We start from the raw sequence: 18848 nt of genomic DNA on the forward strand, positions 1-18848 counted from the left end.
TACAATAAAATGTAATAAGCTGTATTTATTTCTGGCCTACTTAATTTCAAAAATTTTTTGTGGTCTGATGATAAGTCTGGCTACGACTGAAACTGCTTGGGAGAAAAATAATCACCATTTACGATAGAGACTGACTGTTTTTCGTTAAACTTATTTTAGCTCTTTCTCCATTTCACAGTGGAATTTGCCATTGCTCAAAATATCTTATAGTTACCGTTAGACAAGTCGTATTGTGAGGTCTCGGGTGGAGTAATGTTAAATTCAGTATACAAAATCGTAACAATGTTATATGGTAACTGGACAGTATGTTCGCACTCTCGCAGCTCACTGAAAAATAATCGCTCTGACCTACCCGAGATTTTATGTACTTTCACTGCTCGGTAAATTGCCTTGCAAACGAGAATTACTATTTCATGAAACAGGGTAGCTTTCAAACAGACCTAAGTAAGCGGTCATAGCCCATAAGCAACTCTTCACAGCTAATGCGTCAGTACTCAAACTCTGGTGGCTTGCGCATTCTGGTCAGTAGCACAAATGTACTCCAAAACTCTAACGGCGCCAACAGCATAGAAAACGCTGAAAATCGAGCGATGTATTTCACGGTACTAGCCACCTACTGCAATCATTACATGCATTTTTTTTCTTTAGAATGTGATATTCTACAGTTGTATTACTTTTGTTCCAATCCGCATATTCTTTACAGTTAGGTTGGTGTATAAGTTCGTAGAATTTTTGTTTACCTTGTTGGTATTCCGATTGCTACGGGTTTATTTATCGATTGTCATTTTTTATTTGTAGTTTACTGTTGCTGCTTGGGTTTACACATTGTCATTTTGTCGTTTGGAGGCTGTGAGTGGAGTTCTGGACGTTAGAAAATGGAGCGCCAAGTGGAGAAATAGGAACTTTTCCGATATATTATTATGTTTGATTTCAGTAGAGAGGTGAGAGCAGCGGACGCAGTCGTAAACGTGCGCCATGTATGGGGATAATGCCACTGGATAGAGCACGGCAAGAAGATGTTTTTCTCTTTTTAAGGAGGATCGTTTTGACGTTAGTAACTCCACGTTCAGGAAGACCTTTGGGATTTTATGATCGTTTAAACGCACTAATCCACAATGATTCTCGTCAGTGTACTCGAGAACTGGCAAATTTGATGAATTGTGATCACTCCACCGTAATGCGACATTTGCATGCAATGTGGAAGGTGCAAAAATCGGGTGTATGACTACCGCATGCCTTACGCCAACGTCTAAGAGACTTGCGGGTGGCCATATTTGCATCTCTGCTTGCCCTCGACAGTTGGCTCGTGTACAACATCGACCATTCCTATCGTTTATCGTTACTGCTGACGAGAAATGGTATATTTATACTAAAATATGGAAAAGAAAGCAATGGTTGAGCCCAAACAAAGCAGCAACTCCCTGTACGAAGACCTACGCGCATCCACAAAAGATAACGTTATGCTTCTGTTAGAACAGCAAACAGCAACGGTGTAGTGTACTGCGAATTGCTTCTCCAAGGCGTAACCACCACTACTGACGTTTATGTTCATCAGCCGAGACGTCTTGCTGACGCAGTCGAAGGAAAACGACCAGGCAGACTGCGTGAAATGATGCTACCCTGCGATAACGCCCGCCCGCATTCTGCTAAAGACACTATACTGCAGTTGGATTGGGAATTCATTCGGCTCCCACCTGATTCAACTGATCTTACACGCTCAGATTTTCACCTTTTCCGCTCTGTTTCGAATAACGTTCAGGGAACTTCCTTTCCTGAACAAGGCTCTGCGAATTCTTCGCCTTAAAACTACGAGTACGTGACTGTACAATCGCGAGGTCGAAAAGTTATCCCAGAATTGGCAAATTGTTGTAAAGAGTGAAGGAGACTATATTACTGATAACTAAAATCTCTGTCATGTGTATCTGTTGTGTTTATTATACTTATGGAAAAACTCGGCGAAGTTATGCACAAATCTAAAAATTATCAGTGTTATGTTTATGTTTTTCTGTCATGGCATTAATTATTACATTGAAAGAGGAATTTGTAGCATTTTTCTGATATAGATGTACTTAAATGAGTTGCTTCAATTACTTTTCCTGCCGTTGTTGTTGTAATGTATGGTGTTTTAGTTATGGTAACTATTTTGTTGAACTGTATCCCAAAGCTTGAATTTAGATAAAATCATGGTCCAATGTAAAAGAGGATCAGACATCCCTAAGCTGATCAGATTACATATACAAAACAATTGATATTAATGCATAACAGTGCAGCCTGTAGTTTCTTTTTGTCTTCCATATCCTAACGATTTTCTAACATCATTAATTTTGAATCGTTTCCATCTGACACATTCTTCGTTCACATCTCAATATTCATTTCGATACTAGAGCGTGCTCATTTGTACTTTTCTTGAAATGAGCACCTATGTACAGCAACGTTCGAGAAGTAATTTCATCTAATAGTTTAACTTATTGTTATCTCTTTATTTTGTTCTTTTTATGGTTCCAGCTATTTTCGGGAACATAGAAGAAGTTTTACCTTCGTCATTGCCTTAGTAGTAAGTCACGCTTGAGTAATAAAAGTATGAATGTATTCTGAAATTTCACTATTCACAGCAATTCTAGTTTATATACGAGCTTTCATTGTTTTTAAACTTGTTATTTTGCCCTCATGCATTTTTAGATCGTTGTTTAGAAATCCTATCTTCATGCTATACCCTCTTTTGTAGGGTGACTACATTGCCCGCCGACAACTAGACTTAGTGTGAACATAAACCACAGTAAAAGAACGTATTTGATTATTTTTATTCCCACTCTGAAATTGGTCTTCCATTTCTGAATAACATAGCTTCCTAAAATTTTATTAGCGAGCGTTCACACGTGTATGTGTGTGTGTGTGTGTGTGTGTGTGTGTGTGTGAGAGAGAGAGAGAGAGAGAGAGGGAGAGAGAGAGAGAGAGAGAGAGAGATGGAGAGAGAAAGATGCCTTCTGCTCTGAATTCTTTGGTTATTTGACCTTGCTGAGCCACCATTTATACAGACAGACAGTTTCTTGTTGAACAAACTACTCAAATGATTTATTCGAAATAGTAAATTAACAAGTTTCCCTGCAACAGACGTTGTCGTCTGCACCAGAACGCCGATTGGTGGATTGTTCAGCTTCCCGCACACTGAACGTAAGTCCTCTGTTCTGCACTCTCTCTCACTCCTTACGACTGCATTTCCTACGGCGACAAATTTATCTGGGTATTTCTGGAGAGTACCGGAGTATTTTCTTGGGCCAGCTTATGTCCGCCCGCCTAATCCTGACATACCAAACTAGTTATCCATTGCTTGTTCTGTGAACTAAGTCTTCCTGGGCACATCCGATATACTGAGGTCGTAAAACGCTATACATTCTAGATTTATTTGTAATGTTCCTACACTATATTCACCATCATGAGTCGCTCCAACAAGTACCTTTTATATCTGTATTTTTGTATTCTCCGTTACCTTCAATGACCGTAATAGAGACTGCTTACCTCTTCCTTAGCCTAGGCTATTCTCTTCCGGTTATGATTTGCACATTTTCTATCTTCTCCCGGAATAGAATAGAGATTTGTCTCCTTCAGTGCATCTAACTGTTCCTCTCTCATTGTTCATATCTGCTGATGGCTAACCTACTCCGACATATAACAGTTTTGCCACATTGATCTTCAGGCTTCCTTCTTCTGAAGCCCTCTTCAGCTTCCTCATGCTGAGAGATGGTGAGGGAACAGTAATGGAAAAAGTACTCCTACCCTACAATTATACATATTATTGAAAACCGTCTCATACAGATTCTTAATATTTGCCTGTTATAGACCTTGAAATCATGGAAGACAACTGCCAGCCCTGTTTTAATTTTTCAACGTGTGACAAAAGCTCAGCTTTAGCATACAAAAAATATATCTATGTTTCATCTCGGCTCTTGTTTGCTACATATATTTTGAACATTCTCCGAACATCGTATTTGTATCACTAGACCGCTATACCTGTAACAGCCCTGTGGGGGACACAGTATCGCAAATATTCATTCAACATTTTCTTACATGCATCTGAAACAACAGACACTGTTGACGACCACAGCTGCCCGAAATTATTCTAAATTAATTCGCTGATTGAGAATTCTTTGGAATCAGCTGAATCAGGTTTAATCTAGTATCCAATAAAGCCGTATGAAAATTTGTGCCGAACTGGGACTCGATCAAGGATTTCCCGCTTGTCTCTATTGGTGCCCTTAATCAGGTCAGCTTTCCGTGCACTCTCGCACTCAGTGAATTCATTTCGCTTACAGTTTCACCATTTCAGCTAAAAATTTGGAAAGGAAAAATCTTGTCCCTTATGCCACTTCTTTACTATACTTGATCATGTTGGACCGGACAAACACATGTCTTCATCCGGTCTGGTCTCAAAAAGTGCCTCCACCCAACCACCGGCTACAACAAACACCTTCTGCGAACTTTGTCGAATGACGACCAATAGGGACAGCGACTGGGTATTTAAATTAAATAAAAATATTTTCGGTCATAAATGATTTTAAATCGAAAGAGATCAACAAAATATAACAATTACATTCAACGTAATACGTGATGGAACCAAAGAGTCTCTAAAAATTAATACACAAAAAGAAACAGGATTTAAATTTTATTCGGTTTGTACCCAACCTTATGAAGTGATTAATAATTTTCTCGTAAGGAACTATCCACAAAGCACACATAATTAAATTTTAATTTTTAATAATGGGCAAATAAAGCAGGGAATGATGAAGTGCAAAAAATATTTCAATTACGTATCAGGTATGAAAATTAGAAAGAAAACAGAAAATTACCGTAATCAAAACTTATAACAGTCACTGGCGCAAAGATGATGTCCTTCAAAAAATTCTTTATAACTGTGAATCCGAGCTGCAACAAGTTTAGAAAACGTAGTGAGTTCCTTGAAATGTGATGATTGTTAGGACGTTTAGTCCAAAGTGCGATCTTCCCACCACACCCATGTGTTCAACAAACAAACGACATGCTAACTTAACCCAGCAAACTACTAATCACAGAAAAAGCTCTGTGACCTCAAAAGGCTTTTTTTTTCATGAATCTTCTGACAGGTTTAAAGCGGCCCGCCATGAATTCCTCTCTTGCGCCAAACTTTTCATTTCAGGGTAGCATTTGCAACCTCTACTCTCAGTTATTTGCTGGATGTATTCCAGTCTCTTTTTTCCTCTGCTGTTTTTACCCTCTACAGCTCCCTGTAGTAACATGGAAGATATTCCTATCCCTTCTTCTTGTTAGTGTTTTCCACATATTCCTATCCTCGCCGATCCGCCGGAGAACGTCTTCATTCCTTACCTCATCAGTTCACCTAATTTTCAACTTTCTTCTGTAGCAATCACCCCAAATGCTTCCGTTCTCTTCTGTTTCGGTTTTCTCACAGTACATGTTTCACTACCGTACAACGATGTGCTCCAAAAGTACATTATCAGAAATTTCTTCATCAAATTGAGGCCTATGTTACAATTTAATAGACTTCTCTTGGCCAGGAATGCCATTTTTGGCAGAGTTAGTCTGCTGTTTATGTCCTCCTTGCTCCGATCGTGTGCATTATTTTGCTGCATAAGTATCAGAATCCCGTAATTTCATCTACTTCGTGATCACCAATCCTTACGTTTTTTGTTATTCTCGTTTCTGCTACTTTTCATTACTTTCGCCTTACTTAGATTTACTCTCAATTCCTATTCTGTGCCCTCCTGCCCTGTGAAAATCCTGTAATTCTTCTTCCCCTTCTCTGAGGACAGAAAAGTCATTAGCGAGTCACATCATTGACAACCTTTCACCTTGAATTTTAATTCCGCTCTTCAACCTAAGACTGTCCAGGAAGAATCAATGTGCAAAGAAGTGGGATACGCAATTACTAAGGAATGAGGAGATATGCTTGTAGTTCTCCAATGCTACAAATACTGCTATAAGGAGTAGCTCATAGGGTCATTCCATGCCAAGTGGTCTAGAGGCTCCCACATGCCCCTCATGGATTTTGATGAAATTTTGTATGAACATTCACGCATGTTCTCAATGAACACTGGTAAAGTTTCAGATTCAGAAATTCAATACTTTCGGAGATAAAGTCACTTGTTTAAGAACATAGCACAACTTTCTATAGTGCGTCCTTGAATTTTCAGCAACTTTGAGATAAGATATCTGTGTAAGTACTTACATGAAAGAAACAAAACTTGGCCATCTTATACCACTTTTAGAGCTCTTTAAAGTAGAATATTAAGAAATGGATTTCTGAGCAATTTTCATGTATGAAATGTATAATACCAATGAAAAAATCTAATAAGAGATATATGCTATAAAAGACACAATCAAAACAATTTTTTGTAAATTAGATTACAAACTTTGATGGTCTTACAATCACTTAACAAACCACACTCAGTCCAAGAGAACCCACTCACTATGCTGCAAACACACCACTGAAATACTGATTGTTCAAAAAAGGCTCACAATAATGAAACAATCTGATTGATAAGGTAAATGTTGCCATTATATTTTCTATAAACAGTGAATCTTGTGAATTTTCTCTGTGAAACTAGTGGTTACGTATTTAGTAAGGAAGTAGGCTACATTTAAGTGTGATTAAATACTAAATTAAAACTCTTAGATGTTTAACCAACCAATTTCACATGTTTCCCTAATAACTTTAAGACAAAAAATTCACATGTTACAACACCTAGGTACTAAAATCTCTGCAATATTGATTGGAAAATTTACATCACTTGATGCATGATTCAAGCAAACCGATTCTTTTTTGGAAAAATGTTTTATACAATTGAATCCAAAAATTAGGTCTTCATTTTCCACTTATAAATATTTACAATTTTGAGAAGTCCAAAAAATATGAAGCTATTATTCATTGAATTCTTTACTTTCCTTTTTTTTTTCAAATGAGAAGAGTTGTATGCAGATGAACACTTACAATAAAAGCAGAAGGGCTACTTCTCATAGTTCTCAAGTTTTTCTGACAGTCTCATTGCCTATTTACCAGATCTTTTATTTCAATTATTAAAGGCACTAATAAACATTTATTAGGCATAATAAAAGGTTTCAGGTATAATTTGAGTGCCAGAAAAATGTGTTCAAATCTCCAGTGCGCCTCTTTGATGATGCTACTTTTTAGGGCCTAATATGCTTGCATTGCAAAACCAAATCCACTTTTATAGATAGTTTAGAATATGCTCTTTCTAATGACCATAGTTTAGAAGAGATTGGGGAAAACACGTTTTTGAAAAGTTTGACTAAAAATGCCCATTTTTAGCACTTTTTGAAAAATCGTCGACTTTACCCTAGATTTGTGAAATAATGGAAAGCAATAGGAGAATGAAATTTTATATTCTAAGCCCTTGTGTTGGTGAGTTATGGTGTGCAAAGTTTCATGTACATCTCACACTTACTTTTGGAGATATAAAAAACTGAAGTTCGCATTTTTTTAAAACAGCTATTTTTTGGCCCAACTTTGCTTCACATTATCTATAAGAAAATTGCTGAGATATCTTTTCTTAATATTTTACTTTAAAGAGCTCTAAAAGTTGTATTAGTTGGCCAAGTTTTGTTTCTTTCATGCAAATACTTACAGAGATATCTCATCTCAAAGTTGCTGAAAATTCAAGGACGCACTATAGAAAGCTGTGCTATGTTCTTAAACAAGTGACTTATCTCCGAAAGTATTGAATTTCTGAATCTGAAACTTTACCAGTATTCATTGAGAACATGTGTGAATGTTCATAGAAAATTTCATCAAAATCCATGATGGTCATGTGGGAACATTTCTCGATATTAGACCACTTGGCACGGAATGGCCCCATAGGCAGTTCAGTTGAATAGGAATGAAGGGGCAATAACAGAGGTAGGAAAGAAAAGCTTAGGTACAAGGAAGGTAACTGCGAAGAAACCATGGCTAGCAGAAGAAATACTTCAACTGGTCGATGAAAGGAGGAAATACAAAGGAATAAGAAATACGATTCACTTAGGAATGAAGTAAATGGGAAGCGCAGCGGAGGTTAGGCGAAATGGCTGCATAAAAAATCTGAAGAATGGGAAAAGAAATAACTGTCGGAAGGACGGACTCAGCGTACAGAAAAATGAAAACAACTTTCTGTGAAATTAAAAACAAGGGTGGTAGCATTAATTGTGCAATTGTAATTCCAATATTAAATTGGAGGAGAGGGAAGATAGGTGAAAAGAGTACATATAGGGCCTCTATTAGGGGGAAGACTTGTTTAATGTGATAGAAGAAGAAACAAGAGTGAATATGGAAGAGACAAGGGATCCAGTACTAGGATCAGAATTTGAAAGAGATCTGGAAGACTTTTAAGTAATACAGAAGGGATAGATAATATTTCATCATAATTTCTGAAATCACTGGGGGAAGTGGCAACAAAACGACTATTTACGTTGGTGTACTGAATGTATGAGTCCAAATCATCATTGATAAAGGACTGTACAAGAGAAAAAAATTTTATCCAAATTAATAGCCAGAAATCAAAAGGTTCCAAAACACGCAGCAATCTGCCATTCAATGATAATAAAAAATACAAAAGTATAAATAAATGTAAAAGTTAAATTGTGGGCTACTTCACCCTGAATCATTGAAAAATTAATACAGTTGCATCTTCTGCCTGGAATTTACGTGGCAGGCTTTTAACGAAATGTAAAAAGATTTAATGACCTTATATAACTATATCCACCAAGACAGTGTTCTAAATTATTTGAACATGTGGACATTTAAAAAATGAAATAAAACTTGTCCAAATAATTATCAATGTGATAAGCCTCCATTCGGCCAAACACATGTGTACTGTCAAAAAAGTAAAATTGTTGTTGTTGTTGTGGTCTTCAGTCCTGAGACTGGTTTGATGTAGCTCTCCATGCTAATCTATCCTGTGCAAGCTTCTTCATCTCCCAGTACCTACTGCAACCTACATCCTTCTGAATCTGCTTAGTGTATTCATCTCTTGGTCTCCCTCTACGATTTTTACCCTCCAAACTGCCCTCCAATGCTAAATTTGTGATCCCTTCCTGCCTCAGGACATGTCCTACCAACCGATCCCTTCTTATAGTCAAGTTGTGCCACAAACTTCTCTTCTCCCCAATCCTATTCAATACCTCCTCATTAGTTACGTGATCTACCCACCTAATCTTCAACATTCTTCTGCAGCACCACATTTCGAAAGCTTCTATTCTCTTCTTGTCCAAACTATTTACCGTCCATGTTTCACTTCCATACATGGCTACACTCCATACAAATACTTTCAGAAACGACTTCCTGACACTTAAATCTATACTCGATGTTAACAAATTCCTCTTCTTCAGAAACGCTTTTCTTGCCATTGCCAGTCTACATTTTATATCCTCTCTGCTTCGACCACCATAAGTTATTTTGCTCCCCAAATAGCAAAACTCCTTTACTACTTTAAGTGTCTCATTTCCTAATCTAATTCCCTCAGCGTCACCCGACTTAGTTCGACTACATTCCATTATCCTCGTTTTGCTTTTGTTGTTCATCTTATATCCTCCTTTCAAGACACTGTCAATTCCATTCAACTGCTCTTCCAAGTCCTTTGCTGTCTCTGACAGAATTACAATGTGAAACACGTATGTAACGTAGCAGCGATGGTGAGGCACGTTAAAATCTTTGACCAGAGAGCCTATTATCGTGGTTAGTATGCGCTTGACCGCGCGAGTGTTACGAGCAGTACTCTGTCAGTAGTCGTTGCGAGCAGTACGCGAGTTGCAGTAGGCCAGTGCACTCTGTCGATAGCAGTAGCTCAGTTCAGTTGCATCCAGCAGTACGCTAGTAGTCGTCATGCAGAGCAGTCGGTCAGTGGTAGCAGCCCAGTGCGGTTGTGTGATGTAGTCTGTCGGCAATACTGGTCAAGATGCTGAATAAGGTATATTGTTAATTAAGGTAATCATCAGATAATGTAAAGTTTATTTATTGTAATTAATTTCCAACAAGTGCCCCAATAATAACTTTGATTTCAAAGCAATTTTGTAAAAAAAAAAAAAAAAAAAAAATTATTTAATTGAACTAATGATTTCGTTCAACTTCCCTTAAAGAAAATTTTCAGTTAAATTAAAAAAAAAAGAATATTATTATTTGCAATGCAGTTCCTCCAAGCCGTGGGCAACAATAAGAGCAGAAATTTGACATGCAGTTATACTGAGGTAAGAATTTAATTATGATTTTTGCACAGGGCCAAAGACCGATGTTTCGGTTTAATTGAATTATCATTATCACTGAGATTTTCTTATCACTGAATGGACTTTGATTTTTTTTGTGAAGAACTTATATTTGAGTCAGATTGCGATTCTCACTTTTATTGTCATTAAATTTAATTGCTAGGGAGGTTATGCTTCTTGGATCCATTTCTATATAATATTGTCTTGTAAAATTTTTGTGGGGAGGTTACACTTGGCGACACCTAGTCCAGGATCGAATTTCGTTGAGAGTCTTTTGAAAAACAGTCAGATATCTGCTCTTATTTGCTTAGATATAATTAGGATTTGGCGCAACGCTTTTATTAATCTTGTGACTTTCTTTCTACAGGTCAACGGCAATTCGTTGCTCTGTTGTATTTGTTTGTTGCTTTTCTGTATTTGTGCTTATTTCTTTTGTGAATAATTGTGACTATTGTGAAAATGCCGCGAAAGACTGTGAATAGTGTATCGCGAGGTATTTTGAATGAAATTACCGACTTAAACAGCGTGACCGATAGTAATTGTGACACGCAGTGTAATGATGACGATCCTGCGTTCACTAACAATCAGTGCATTCCAACCATTAATGATGACTTTTATCTTAATGATGAACAAACGAACTCAATTGTCTCTTCTGTTAATTTGACGACAATTGATGACGCGGGACGCTCTATTGTAATGAGCGCTACCCAGCTTAACACAACCGGTTTGGAAGATTCAAGTAACATACAGACAAATTTTTCGAATGAAAATGGTCAGTGTAGTGAAAGTACGACGGATTTATTTAATTCCGAAATAGGGACTGACAGTGTATGTTTGACTGACAAACCTTTTTGTGAATCTCAGAATAACCAAATGGTTACGGAAAGCGAGACAATTCCAGATCCACCACTAAACAGCACAGAGAATATAAACGCTAGTTTTGACTTGGTACGAATTATGAGAAGTTTGCTACAACAGTAAAGTGAGAAAATAGACAACAATTTCAAACAACAGAATGAAAAACAAAGTGAAGATTTTAGACAACTTAGGGAAGATAACAAACACTTAAATGAAAAACTTGACAATAATGACGAAAATTTCAAACAACTTAGTGAACAAATTAGAGCTGTTGCCGCGCAGTGTCATGATACTAAGGAACAGTTGCGCGCGGCAATTGAGGCTTGTTAACGAAAAAATAGCGAAGAAATTAAGTCTGTTGCGCAAGAATTAAGAGAAATGCAAACAGCCGCAACAGAAACACTCAGAGACGAAATTAGCGGAGTCGCTAAACAATGCTCTGAAAAAACTACACAATTACGGGACGAGTTTAAAGCAATGACGGTAGAACTTTCGCGCACAATGGACGCAAAGATAGACGCGAAATTCGAACAGCAGAACACACAGATTGACGAACGCTTTAATCTTCACATACAAAACAGTGATACGCGTTTCCGTAAATTTATTCAGGATCAAAACAAAGTAAAACGACAAGTCATGGAAACAATCACTGCACAAAGACAAGAAGACAAACGTAAAATGTTCGCGAAAGCGAAGACGTATGTAGACAATAATATTACTACAGTGTCCAACAAAATTAATACCATAGAACAGTTGAACGCGGAATTACGGGATGAAATTTCTGATCTTAAATCAAAAACAGATACACACACAGTAAATATTCAAACAGTGACAGACAGATTCGAACAATTAGAACTAACACAGGATTGCGATGTCATCAAAGCTGATGTTAAAAAACTGAGCGAAACTACGCGTAAGTTGCAAAAACAGATTAATGCGTCTGATTCTAAAACCGATGATCAGGTTAAAATACTGACTGAAAAATGTGATGAATTGGCCAGTCGTATTGATGTTATCGAAAATACTAATGACAATAAATCAGACGATACTGCACCGGTTTCATTTAACCAAACACCTGAATTTCAAAATTTACAGCAGACAATTAATGAGATCGATTCATCTAACAACACGTTACGTAGGAAGTTGTCAAATTTACAACAAGAAGTAACCGAGATGAAAAACATTTCAGTTAATAACATACCACAACAGACGCCACTTTATGAACATTTGTCAGACTCACGCAGCGCGTATAATTTGGGTAATCTACAGAGAGTACGGGACTTAGATTCCGATCAACCACAGTTCAATAGATTCTCTTACGATCCTGAACCTGTTCCATCACACAGAGATGATAATTTCGATTACAAACATTTTCTGTCAGTGAGAAAGTTTAAAGTTTTTAAAAACGATAGAACGCAGATTCACCCACTGGATTGGATTCAACAATTTAGCTTTGCTCTTCCACCGACTTGGCCTGTAACACATAAACTTGAATTTATTTGCAGTTTCTTGGAAGGCGAACCGGCAACTCGTATGAGACCGATCGCGAGACAGTGTTACTCGGTAGAGGAATTTCAGAATGCTTTTCTGTCAGCGTACTGGTCGAAGACGACACAGCGTGGAATTAAAGATCAGTTAATTAGCTTACCAAATTATGAGAACTCCAATTTTCCCAGTGTGACGCAATTTTTTGAGCACATGGTGCAACAGAACCAGTGCCTAAGTGAGCCGTACAGTGAATCCGCACTTATACAATTATGCATCTCTAAATTACCACGGTCATTACGAGTGTCACTTCTGACGGGCCAGCAAAAAGAAAACATTTCAGCATTCAGAGATCTTTTACAGCTCCTGGAAGTACAGCAATCTGATTATTCTTTTGTAAACAAAAACTTTTCGTGTAACAACCAAGGTCAACAAAAGTACAGCAATTATGATCAGACACGTAATTTCAATAGAAAAGATAACAGACGCTTTAGAAACGACAACTACCAGAACTTTGGTGACAGACAAAATTCTAATTATCAATCTCGTCAAAATTTTCAGCAACAGGAACCACACTTTAGTAACAATAGAGGTGTTTCACAACAACAACATCAAAACCAGCCGGTTAGCATACCTAACCAACAATGGAATGCACAGGGTCAACCAGGCTTTAATGTTCCGCCGCGTGCACGTATAGTCCCAGATCCAACAAATAGTAATGCACGACAGCAAGGAAACAACTACGTACAAAGAAGACAGTATTTCAATTCCTATCGCAATGCACCGTATAGGAATGACTATTACGACAGACGTAAAAATAATGAGGACAATTTTCAGCGTACATCTAACAACAGTCGGACATACCAACAGCAAAATTTTACACAAGAACCTACTCTCATGAATGAACCCGACAGTAGGTATCATTCAGAGCGTAATACGTCTGGAAGAAGTAATAGAACTGTTCAAATAGTAGAAATGCCACAGAATCCTCCTAATAATAATAACACGTCAGATAGAATCTGACTAGATACTGTACAGATCGCATCTTCCAATAATACAAGCACTACTTCAGACACGCAAAATGTTGTTCACAAAAATGTAATTACTTTTGACGACATCAGAGACACTCTTTTGCAGGAAAGACCATTTGTTCAGAAAACTATTTCACATCCTGTCATCGAAATTAAAATTGGTTCATCGAAATTTTCAGCAGTAATTGATTCCGGATCACCTATATCAGTAATAAATGAGGAGACTTTCAACGAGTGCAACAAAGAGAATACTTATCCGACATTACCTTTAGGCAAAACAAAAGTGAAGGGAGCAGTATCGCGTAAAGGAGTAGACGTTAAATTACAGACGCATTTATCATTTTGTATTGGAGGTCATACTTTCCACTCTAATTTTTGGATTGTTCCTTTATTGACAACAGACGTTATTTTAGGTACGAATTTTCTGGTACAACACGACGCAGTTATCGATTCTCAAAATTCTTATTTAATGTTAAAGGATGAAAATGTACAATTGGCTTTAGAATTTCAGCACTCTTTATCTGCGGAAGAACAAACAATTAACCTCACAGAAGTCATTTCCGCGTCACATAACATAGACTGTAATCCCACATTGTTCACGGATACGTACGTACACAACTGTAATACTCCAGACGAAGCTGACTACGACGTAATGCAATTGATTTCTGATAAGGTTAAAGAGAGCAGTGCAACTACAGACGACGAACGAACGCACTTACACAAAATTCTTTTACAGCAAGCTCCAGTTTTTGACAATATTCCTGGTACTATGTCCGGATTTATGTATGAATTTCAAGTGAAACAGCACGACACATTTAAAGCAAAGCATTATCCCATTCCATATATCCACAGAGAACAGGTTAAAAAGGAATTGCAGGATATGCTTGACCAAGGAATTATAGAACCAGCAATTAGTCCGTACATAAACCCGCTACATATTGTTAAGAAAAAAGATGGCTCACTTCGCCTCGTACTTGATTCACGTCACATTAATGACATTATTATTAATGAAACAGATCGACCACAAACTTTAGAGGAACTTTTACAGAAATTTCATGGTACAGCTATTTATTCCACATTAGATTTGAAATCGGGATTTTGGCAAATTCAACTTCATCCGAACTGCAGAAAATACACAGCTTTTCTCTGTTTTGGCGACTGTTATCAATTTTGCAAATTACCATTCGGCTTAACTATTTCTTCAGCAGCCTTTATTCGCGGTTTGAACACAATACTTGCGACAGAACTTAAGGACAGAATTACGACGTATGTAGACGACATTCTTATCGCAGAAGCTAACTGGTCTGAACACAATGTGGTTTTAGAACAACTGTTGCAAACTTTTCATGCACATGGACTTACAGTTAATCTTAGTAAATCGCACTTTGGCAAAACTTCTATAAAATTTCTTGGACACGTAATTTCAGCAGAAGGCATTGCACCTGATCCGGAAAAACTTCAAGCTCTGCGTGACATTACTGTTCCTACGACAAAAAAGCAATTTCGCAGTTTTTTGGGTTTAATTAATTTTTTTCGTAAATTTATTCATCACTCCGCTTTAGACACACCCAGATTATGCCACTTAACAGGTAAAAACAGTATTTGGTCTTGGGATAAGCAAGCACATTCTGAGTTCATGAACCTGAAGCATGCTTTGTTGAATGCTCCACTGTTATCGCACCCAGATCTTACCAGAAATTTTTCCATTGCCACTGACAGTTCCAACACCGCTTTAGGCGTACATATTTTCCAGGAAATTGAAGAAGATGGTTCAATAGTAATTAAAAACATCGCATTTGCAAGTCGCATTCTGTCACCTGCTGAACGAAATTATTCTGTTACAGAACTTGAAACATTATGTGTTGTATGGGCTTTCACGAGATTTAGGCACTTTCTTTATGGCAGACATACCACCGTTTACACAGACCACAGAGCGATACAATTTTTACTTTCGGCTAAATTCACTCACGACAGATTAAGCAGATGGAAACTTTATTTACAGGAATTTAATTTTACAATAGTTCACATTCCCGGCACACAAAATGTTATAGCAGAAGCACTATCGCGTCCTCTCATCAACAATCAGCAAGACTTAGCAACCAACTTCTGCAAAACAAATTTCAGTGTCATGTACATTCAGCAAGTTGCATTTGAAAATTTTATTTCATAGTCATTACAGGACATAGCACAAGATCAAAATAAAGACAATGTGTGGAAAGAAATTAAACACCTTTGGCTAGATAAGAATAATGTTACGATTAGAAACCATTACACTGTACGCAATGACATTCTGTTTCGCCACTCTCATCCTGGCAGCAACAATTGGTTATTATGCATTCCTGACGAGCTGATTAACAAATTAATCTGGTACACTTATTTAAGTTACGCACATTACGGAGCAAGAAAATGTTTTCTTATACTGAGACAGAACTGTTATTTTACCAACATGGAAAAACGTATACGACGAGTTTTAGCGTCTTGTAAAATTTGCCAGAAAGCTAAGTCAGACACCACTTCACATATTCCTCCTTTATATCCCATTATACCTGTTAAATTAAGACATATGGCCGCAGCAGACATTTTTGGTCCTATTCCGAGAACTAACAGAGGTTTTTGCTACATCTTTGTCGCTGTTGAACTCACTTCAAAATTTGTTACTTTCACTCCGTTACGCAAAGCTACTGCTAAAACTGTTTCGAAAGCATTTGTAAAACATTTTCTATTTCATGTAGGGCATGTGATGAAGGTAATTTCTGACAATGGATCTCAATTTCGTTCTGGTACATGGACACGTATGTTACGAGCTAGAAACATTTCTCCGAGCCGGCCGAAGTGGCCGTGCGGTTAAAGGCGCTGCAGTCTGGAACCGCAAGACCGCTACGGTCGCAGGTTCGAATCCTGCCTCGGGCATGGATGTTTGTGATGTCCTTAGGTTAGTTAGGTTCAACTAGTTCTAAGTTCTAGGGGACTAATGACCTCAGCAGTTGAGTCCCATAGTGCTCAGAGCCATTTGAGCCACATTTCTCCGATTTATATATCCAAGTACCATGCTTCTTCGAACCCTTGTGAACGGTTAATGAAAGAAATTGGTAAGCTGTGTCGAATATACTGCCACAAAAGACATATTGATTGGGATACACACATACTCTCATTCCAAGATGTAATTAATTCCATTCCAAATGAATCCACTACGCTATCTCCATCTGTTATACTGAAAAACGTTGAACCACCAAACAAAATTAAAGAATTAGTAAACTTCCCTAAATGTCGTCGCCTACGACACCATGAAATAATTGACATTGCGCTGAACAACATCAAACGTGCCGCAGAGCGCCGGAGAAGACAGCAAAAACAGGTTTGTAGACGCCGAGACTCTCACATTGGACAGAAAATATTAATACGTACACACTATTTATCCAGCAAATTAAAAGGTAAGTGCAGTAAATTTGAACTTCTATACGCAGGTCCATATCGGATTCGCAGTATCCCTCACCCCAATGTTGTACACGTCGAAACTTTGAGAACCAGAAAATCGAAAGGCAACCATCATTGGTCAAATATTAAATCCTTTATTGAATGAAGACACTGTATGATTCAACACACTGTGATGCCATTTACTAATGCAATTATATTCACCTGTCTAATTACTGATGATTATCGTATTTTTTCTTGGCAAGGTAAGGTTAGCAGGTCGCTTTTCTTGTCGTTACACATCAGATCGTGCACATTTTCCACTTTTTTTGTGTGTATGATTGTATTCCAGTTTTGTTTGTATGCACTGTGAAATAGTTACGGTATAACACACCAGTTGATTTTGACATTCTTTTTGCCCTATGACATCTCAAGATCGTGACTGTTTTACATTTTGTTTTGCTGCTGCATTGTATTATTCTGTGTGCATTTTTGCATCTGAACACTGTCAATGTCCTTGACATATTACGTTTTCTATCATGTTATGCTGTATGGTTAATTATGTCACCATAAACCAGTCATTATCTAGTGGGTATATGATTTAAATGCAAGACATTAATCTTTGTTCATCAATTTCAGAAAGAAATGATGCGTGTAAGAAATAAATTCAACAGAAATGGGAATTTCACCTACGGAATAAACGAAAGAGGATGCAATAACTTTATGGGGAAGAGTAAATGGATCAGGATTAACAAGCATTAACAAGAATATACTATACTCATCGTAGAATAGCAGTCTTAACTAATTTTTTCTTTCAGAATACAAGGTGATTGATGCAGGCTGTCAGACAGAACTACACATCTTAGTTTTAGTAATGAAATATGTTAGAGATAAGGAATAGTTGTGTAATGAGTAATGAAGTGATATTTTTGCAGATGATAATGAATGCTGATGAATAATGATGAAGAATATGCTGTTATGAATAATGAAGTTTTTCTTTACAGGTGATGATAATAATGAAGTTATGATAATGTGGATAATGAAGTGATTGATAATGAAGTTTTTTCTTTACAGATGAGAATAATGTTGAAGTTATATTTAGGCTACGTAGTTATTTAAGTATTTGTTGCAGTTTGTTTTGACAGCAGGTGTTATATTGCATAGCAGGATGACGGAAAGTTTTGGAAAGGACAGCTATGGAACACATTTTTTATACACATTTCACTACCTGTTAATTCGAAGTTCACTACTTTTCAGCATAGTGTGCGTTTCTTCTTTCAGCTCAATAATTCATTTTGTATATTTTCCAGGAGAAGCTTTTCATGATACTTACTAAACCTGTTACTTATTATACCTGTTCTAGTACTTGCATTTTTAATTTTTACCCATTTGTGTTTATCATTTATAAATGTGATCACATATACTGCCTTGTTACATAACCTTGCTACAGCTGACTCATGACGAATGACGTTAACTATCCTCATTTGCAGCAATAGGTCAAAAGCAAATAGTGTTATGCCTCAGCAATGCATTGCTAACAAAAAAATGTATTAACAGTCCCAAATAGTGATACCAGTTTCAGAAAGTCTGAGTAATGCTGAACAGCAATGAATAATATGTCACTTGGAAAATGATTAATTAATTATGCTATGCTTTGTAATTGGAAATGAAAAATACTTTGTAATTAGGAGAAGGCTAATGATTCTTACTGTATTGGAATGACAAATGATTAATTAATTATGCTATGCTTTGTAATTGGAAATGAAAAATACTTTGTAATTAGGAGAAGGCTAATGATTCTTACTGTATTGGAATGAC

This window comes from Schistocerca americana, chromosome 1, assembly GCF_021461395.2.
Source record: "Schistocerca americana isolate TAMUIC-IGC-003095 chromosome 1, iqSchAmer2.1, whole genome shotgun sequence".
Taxonomy (NCBI): Eukaryota; Metazoa; Arthropoda; class Insecta; order Orthoptera; family Acrididae; genus Schistocerca; species Schistocerca americana.